This window comes from Hyaena hyaena, unplaced genomic scaffold (genome assembly GCF_003009895.1).
Source record: "Hyaena hyaena isolate Hyena2069 unplaced genomic scaffold, ASM300989v1 scaffold_836, whole genome shotgun sequence".
Taxonomy (NCBI): Eukaryota; Metazoa; Chordata; class Mammalia; order Carnivora; family Hyaenidae; genus Hyaena; species Hyaena hyaena.
Window position 1 is genome coordinate 579,871 of NW_024081464.1, and position 8,387 is coordinate 588,257.

An 8,387-nucleotide genomic window follows, 5' to 3' on the forward strand; every position below is an offset into this window, starting at 1 on the left:
GAGTGTGTCTGGGAGACCTCAGTATTTACATAGTACCTACAACCAAAGGTGATATTAAGGGCGTTTTACATTCAGGATGGGACAAAATAAAAAATGGCCTGCATAGCACTGGAGCTTTGGTCTTAGAGGCCCGCTGTTGTGCCAGATGTTATTCCTGTGATTGCTGAATTGTGTGGGGTTCAAGAACTTTCTGAGGAAAATATCAGGAATACTGGTGTGGCCAAGGGGTCTCCGGGAGGTACAGGAGAACAGCTATTTTACAAACAGCATTGGACATATTTTAGTATTTCAAGGCCTGGCTGACATGCTGGCTGACTATTAAACTGCATAAGCCCCTTGAAGATATTTATTACCTCAGCTTACAGATTAGGAAATTAAGGTACTGGGAAGTTAAGTAATTTCTTCCAGATCACTCAACTGTGGTAGAGCCAGGATTCTCACCCATCTGACTGACTTCGAAGTGTGGTGTTTTCTAGATGGAGAGGAGATGTTACACTGAGCACTTCCTGGGACCTTGCCTGTGTCCACACATGAAAGCCTGCTGAGAGAATATTGCAGAAAGTCAGCATTGATCCCTGCTTCCTGGCATCCATACCTCTGCAATTCCTGCTCTTTGAATAACTTGCTTCTCACTAACTGAACACCTCAACATGGGGAGATGTCACTTCTGTGATTAGATTACAAAAGATTTTGACTGCTGTCTTGCTAGCCGACTTTCCCTTGCTGGCTTTGATGATAAACATTTGGAAGGCCCATTTGGCAAGGAAATGAGGTCACCTGTTAGCCAACAGTCTGTTAGGAAATGAAGCCTTTAGTCCATCATCCGAAAGGAACTGAAGTCTGCCAAAAACCACATAAGTGAACTGCTCCAGTTGAGCCTTCAGATGAGTCCCCAGCCCAGGCTGATATCTTGATGGCAGCATTCTGAGAGAACATGAAGCAGAGAACTCAGATAAACTGTTCCTGGATTCCAAACAACAGAAATGGTAAGATCATAAAGATATGTTATTTTACATCCCTAAGGTTGTGATAATTTGTTTTGTGGAAGTAAGTAAGTGATATAGATGTACATCAAATAACATAAAAAACCTATGGGAATTATATTATCCAGCTGAATTAAAGATTAAAACACAATACTTTTAATTTTAAACATCACAAAAACTGTCTTTTCAAAGCTGCAGGCAGTTATCTGTCTTTATTCCTCTGAGACAGAATATTCTTTGGCTGAGGGAAACCACCAAACCATTAGTAAAATAAATGATAAACAAGCTCAGGAGATCAGGCCATGGAAGGTTAGGTTATTTTGACCAAATATCTGCCAGAGAAAACAAGATATTATGGAATTTTTAAAAAAGATGTTAAAAGTATTTATGTATGGACATACCAGTCTCATATTATCTGGTCAAAACTGGAGTGTAAACGAGTACCTAGAGATGTAAGAAGAATCTCGAAACCACTTTTGCTTTGAGAGCATTTACTAATCCTGGCAAATTTGGGTTTTCCTTTGACAGCCTCATGGATGGTAGGGGACAGACATTAAAGTCCAAGAGCATGTAAGTTGGGAAGTCAGGCAGAAACTTTCTCCCACAATATGCTGGCATCACAAAGGGCTACATCCTTAGACTAAGGGTGAACCAGCTATGCATCTGTCCTACTGGGGGTTAGCAATTGCAGTTCTCATTGCCTGGGCAGGCCAAGGAATCTTAAGCTTTGAACTTGGTCTAAGGCAGCTCTGGAGGTGCATAGCCCTTAGACACCCAATAGAAGCAAACAAAATCTTCCTTGGAGAAAGGTATCTTTATTCTGGGGATCTGAAATTTTTGGTTTAAATATCTTTCTCAAGCATAAAGAGTGGCTCACAATAAGAGATAACCTGGGATCAAAAGAAAACAAGGCACCATGAAGAGAACAAGCAGAAAGAACAGACAGTAGATGCAGATTTACAAATACTTAGATTATTGGAATAATCAAATTGAGATCCCCCTTGTCTGATTATTTCAAGCATATCCCCGCAAAAAAGTGTACTTACTATGCTTGAGGAAATACAAGAGAAGGTTGGAAATATCTGTAGGAAACTTTCCAAAGTGACATGAAAGGTCTTAAAAGAGACCAAATAAAACTTTAAGAAATAAAATGTGTAATAGCCCCAAATTAAAAAGTTCAATGACTGGCTTTAATAGAAGATTCAATACAACTAAAGGAAGTAGTAAATAGGAAATTGGCCAGAAAAAGATCTCCTAGATTGCAACACAGAGAGACAAAATAATGGAAGATGGAGAAGAAAGGATACAAAATATAGATGATAGAATAAGAAAGTCTAATATATGTTTAGTTAGAGTCCTAGGTGAGATAAGAGACACTGGAATAGAGACCATATTTGAGGAATAATAGCTATAGATTTTCCAGAATTTTGATAAAGGGCCCCAATCCACAGGTTCAAGTATAATAGAATAAGCCCCTACATGAATAAGAAACACTAGGCATGCCTTAGTAAAACTGCAGAAAAGCAGAGACAAAGAAAAGAATCTTAAAAGTTGCTGGGGTGGGGGTGGGGGTATGACAGCACCAATAATCGTAGAATCTAGAAGGCAATCAAGTATTTTCAATGTGCTGAAAGAAAATAAGCATTAATCTAGAATTCTATGCAGTGAAATATCTTTTTAAGGAATAAGAGCAAAATAAAGATATTTTCAGATAATAGAACCAGAAGGAATTTTCCAGTATTAGAGCCATGTATAAAGAATTATGCAGGATGTGCTTTAGGCAGATAGTAAAACAATTCCAGATGGAAGGACTGAAATATGGGACTAAAGATCAAAGAAAATGAGTAAACATATGGGTATACTTAAATTTTGTATTTTACGTAGTATGAAACAACAACAATAATGATTTGTGGGCTTTAAAAGTGAAACTAGAAAAATTAAAATATATTGCAATAGCATTTAAGTAGGAGGGTAAGTGGAATTAAAGTGCTATAAGTCATTATATCATCTTGGAGTAAGATAAATATTTGTTCAACCTTAGACTTTGAAAAGAGGTTAACTTTGCATGTTGTGATTTCTGGGGTAGTTATGATAAAATTAGGGCTTATGACTTCCAAAGTAGTAGAAGGAAAAAGAGCATGATGAAATTTGTCAAGTTAAGTGTTGGCAAGAAGAGAAAGAAAAACAAACTTAGAACAACCAGACCAAAAGAAAGTCACAAAAGTGGTAGCCTTAACCGCAAATATGTCGGTAATTACATAAAATATAAATGAACTAAGTGCTCTGTTAACAATGATGCCTGTCTATCTATCTGTCTATCTATCTATCATCTATCTATCTATCTATCTATCTATCTATCTATCTATCTATCATCTATCTATCTATCTATCATCTATCTATCTATCTATCTATCTATCTATCTATCATCTATCTATCATCTATCTGTCTATCTATCTATCATCTATCTATCTATCTATCTATCTATCTATCTATCTATCTATCATCTATCTATCATCTATCTATCTATCATCTATCTATCTATCTATCTATCTATCTATCTATCTATCTATCTATCTATCTTGAGAGAAAAACAGAAAGGCAGAGAGAGAGAATCCCAAGCCGTCTCCGCATTGTCAGAGCAGAGTCCGATGTGGGGCGTGATCCCATGAACCATGAGATTATGACCAGAAGCGAATCACAAGGCAGCTGCTTACCACCTGAGCTACCCAGGCGCCCCATAGACAAAGATTTTAAGACTGTGTAAAGTAACTCTGTACGGACTAGAGAGAAGTAACCTGCCCCAGGTCCTCTAGGGGCAGCAGCCAGGTCACATGCTTCCTGGTCCTGTGTTCTGTCACCCTTACCCGATCCAATTCAATACGGCCATTTAGTTTGAGCAGCCAAGTGCTTATCAGGTGATGTCAGATTTTGCAATAGGTAGATGAGTACAACAAGCTTTCTGTCTTTACAGCCTTTTCCCGAATGAAGAGAAAGTATGTTTTAGTATGAATTCCAGGATACAGATTTCTCTAGGGATTTACGGTGACACCGTATCTTCATGGAGGGGGAAGCGGGGATGGTGACAATTTCGAGGCTGTGTCTGAGAAAGGCCTTGCCTGTGTGCCTGAGTGTCTACTCTAATAGCACCACATGAAGTCAGAGGGGAGGGAGGGAGGAGGTGCTTTTCTGAATGGAAATTCATCAATGTATTTCTGTCTGCTGCAGTTATCAGTGTTGCTATTTCCGTGAGTAATGGTGGAGCCTTCACCGGGCTCATGCCAGACGCTGGGGGTGGGGGCACGGGGCAGCGATATGGCAGGGGTCCTCTCTTTCGTCAGAAAGCATGAGCTCATGCCAAGGTTTCCACAGGTCACCGAGATAGCACTGGCTCCCTGGAGACAGGCGTGACCCTCAGGTCGGCTCCTAGTCATTGAACTAAGTGGGCTCAGATAAGGGCCGGATAATGGTAGCCAAACTCCCACGGCCTCTTCAGGCCTCCCCAGAGCCCTGAGGCCAGAGAGAGGGCAGGTCAGGGAGGGGCCAGGGGGAGGAACGCGGACCGGGAGCCTGCTCTGAGCCCCTGGAGCCTGCTAAGGGGGCCCCAGACCTGCTGGGGCTCATGGCCCACACGTGGTCCATGCCCTGGCTCCCAGACCAGAGCTCTTAGGACAAACAGACGTCTAGTGAGTCCGGACACTGGCCACTGTGAGCTCCTGGAAAAACATCAAACTGGTAGCACTTCCTTCTCTGGACTTTTTCTCATTTCATCAAATTTGCTGTATCTGTTGGCAAATATTAGTGAGTGGGGAAGCAGGAGATGTATGCCTTCAGGGACCTGCTATGGCTCCGGCGTGACCAGGGTTAATCTGCCCGGTGCTCCCAGGAAAAGCCAAGGCCTGATCACAGTCCAAGCAGTTTCTCTACTTCTGTGCTCTCTGACCCTGAATCAGCCACCTATGAGGTTTGATCTCGCCAAGGCTTCTGGGACTTAAAACAAGCCACACCCACTTAAAAAGAAAATGAATGAAGGGTCATCTGTGTGTAACCAAGACTCGATGATGGTCATGGCCCCGGGGCCTGCCAGTCCCTGGGGGCTGCTGCACAGCCCTGTGGGGAGGGTAGGAGGCAGATTTAGAACTGGGAGGGACTTCCCTTTGCGAGGTTGTCCTCCAGGGTTGGCAAACAGCAGGCATTTTCCCAGTTCCCCTCTCTCACTGGTAGATTGTGGAAGCTTTTTTTTTCCTGCCCAGAGCCACCCCCAGGGAGCCACCACCAAAGGACCAGAGTCAGCATGTGAGGTGCTATGATTTGCTGTCTCTGAAACAGTCCACCTCCTGAGGCCCGGGGAGGGAGTCGGCCTGTGGGGTGGGCACAGCTGCTCTGGGACTAGAATGCACACCTCCTTCTCTCTGCCCAGGCCTTTGTCCATACCCTGCTCTTATGAGCCTTCCCTCTAGGGAAAGGACTGAAAGAAATCATCTCAGGTCTCATTGCTTACAGTACTGCTTTTAAATTTTGAAAAATAAAGCTCGGGTATCTTGCATGTAGATAAACCGCAAATAAGAGTTAAAGCTTCCATAGAAGGAAATCCCAAATCTGTCACTGAGAACAGAAAAACAAAACAAAACAAAATGAAACATCAAAACAACAATAACAACAACAAACCCAAAAAACCTCCAATATCCCTCTAGGACTGGAACATTAGTGACATCTACTGGACAGTGTAGATGCTGCATGTGCATGGGGTCACCAGTCAACCCTTTTTCTCAATACAATTTATGTAAACATTTTAAAAATATGCAATTCTCTGTGTTATTTATGAATATATGCACATGTAGAAAAAGTATAAAATATGCTTTCAAGTGATAAACATAACTTCAAGTTAGTAGTTAACTTCTGGGGAGGGGAGGGATGGAGAGCATGATAAAAGTTTTAGCTTAATCTCTAATGATTACTTTTTCTTTTAAAGAGATCTGAAGTTAATAGACAAAGTATTAACACCTACTGAATCTTGGAGGTGGTAATATTGGAGTCTGATATTCTGCACTTATCTCATTGTTTAAAATAGTTTATAATAATCATAATTATACTTATGTAATATTTACTAAATAGCATATATTTATTATCCTCTATGTTAGTTATATAGTAGAAACCATACGTTCATTATATATTGTATAATTACATTTATGTAAGGACAATAAAAAATAAGAATGTGAAGTTTGGGGTTCAGGTTCTTATCCTTGATATCAGGCAGAAGTTATTTAGTAACCAAAGTTATTGGAGCCTCTGGGTGGCTAAGTTGGGTAAGTGTCTGACTTCAGCTCAGGTCGTGATCTCGCAGTTCGTGAGTTCGAGTCCTGCATTGGGCTCTGTATTGACAGCTCAGAGCTTGGAACCTGCTTCAGATTCTATGTCTCCCCATCTCTCTGCCTGTCCCCCATTCACGCTCTCTCTCTCTCAAAATGAATGAACATTAAAAAATTAATAACAAAAGTTATTAATTATTGCTAGCTGCCCTTATTATCATTAATAGGCTTACTGGAGTTGATGCAAGTAACTGAACAGCAACCACAGGCTCCCGTGTGGGCTGAAGAGGAGTAGCGCTCTTCAACAGAGGTGACAAGGGAAGAGGATTCATGCATTTGCTCACGTGATGCTGGGCAGACTCGTCTCTTTGTGTTGTTGAGAGATGGTCTATTCCCCATAAGAAAGTGCGTCCTGGAACATCAGAATGTTAATCACACTGAATCTGGGCTTTGCAAGGTAGGTTTTGTGTAGGAGGCTGATAGTTGAAGCTGACAATCAATATTATTTCCAGATTAAGGTTGTAGCCTAGAAAAGATCATAGACCTCAATTTAGGAAATTAACTACTTAGGATTATAACCCAGAATCTGCCTAACGAAGGCAGGGCTCACCCTATTTTGACAACTCAGGTTGACCTTTATATTTTAAAAAATACATCCAGGCACCTCTTATATGATTATTTATGTAACATATTTTTATTTAAATACACTTGCTTTTGGTTACTAGAGCTCTGAATGTGATTGGTCTGGCTTGTGTCCTGGGATTTAAAAAAAATGTCCCCACTTGATTCTAAAAGGAGCCAAGGTTGAGAACCATTTCTTCAAAGCAAGAAAGAGCAATCCTGAGGTTCCCCGGATAAAGAGGGAATTGAAAACGAGAGTAGTTAGTGTGAAAGCTGATATTGTAGGTTGGGTGGAGTCTGGGTGGGGTGGATTCTGAGCAGGAATTGGGTCCTTTTGGCTAGAGACTTGGTTTTAACACTCTCATAGGGGACATGTGATGAGGCCTTAGGCCTGTAAAGAAGGGAAGTTGGGTTTGAAGTCCCTGCATAGGTCACGGCCCTTGAAAAGCTGCATGCTCAGTGAAAGGGGAGGAGGACGTTGCTTGCCTAGGGCTCTACGTAAGAAAAATCTCTCTCAGGATATCCCCAAAATCCAGTTGAGAAATTCACTTAAAATTTAGTCGCAAACAACCCAATTGTCCATCGATGGATTCATGGCTAACCAAAAGGTGGCATATACATACAATGGAATATTATTTGGCCTTAAAAAGAAAGTAATTCTTTTTATTTATTTTCCGAATCGGGATATGACTGACATATAACACTGTATTCATTTTAGGTGTACAAGGAATGAAATTTGGACACAGGCTGCATCATGGATGAACCTGAAGGTATTACGCTAAAGGAAATAAGCCAGTCACAAAAGGACAGATGTTGATGATTCCATTTGTATGAGGTACCAAGAATAGAGAATTCACAGAATGGTGGTTATATAGGTGCTGAGGGGAAGAGAGAGTGGGGAGTCAGTGTTTAATCAGTGCAGAGTTTCTGTTTGGGATGAACACAGCAATGTTGAATGGACTTGATGCCACTAAACTAAACACTTAACAATGATTAAAAATTGTAACTTTTATCTTATGTATATTTTACCATAATAAAAAAATAATAAAAAAAAAACTGGCCCCAAGTTTATGATGCCCCTGGAATGTTTGGCAGAATCAAATAAAATATTGCTTGGAGGAGCACTCCTCTTTCCAAAGTCTACATGTCCTCCTGTGGAGCATTGAAGCAAGGTGGTGGGGGTGTGTGTGAATGCTCACCGAAAATTGGTTCATAGGAATAAGTGCAAAAACATATGGGAAAGTAGCTTATCATGAAAAAGGGTCAGCAGACTTGAGCACCACCTCAACCATTTTCTCAAGACAGTGAGGCAATTTGAAAGAAAATAAACAAACATGTTAGAGAGGAAAAGAAGAACTAGAAATCATAAGGACATAACATATTGTGTAAAAGAATGGCAGTTTAGATACAGCTAAAGAGAAAATTAGCAAATGAGAATACAGATCTGAAGAAACTGCCCCAAATGAGGCCCAGAACA

The 8,387-nt window shown here is 40.8% G+C and overlaps 1 long non-coding RNA gene across 1 annotated transcript; it reads left to right on the plus strand.

Moving 5' to 3' along the window:
- Positions 1-768: 768 nt before the first annotated feature.
- LOC120222036 lies at positions 769-7,873 on the plus strand. Its single transcript, XR_005525951.1, has 3 exons — positions 769-986; positions 6,517-6,746; positions 7,629-7,873. It is a non-coding gene; the product is annotated as an uncharacterized LOC120222036 (long non-coding RNA).
- Positions 7,874-8,387: the final 514 nt, after the last annotated feature.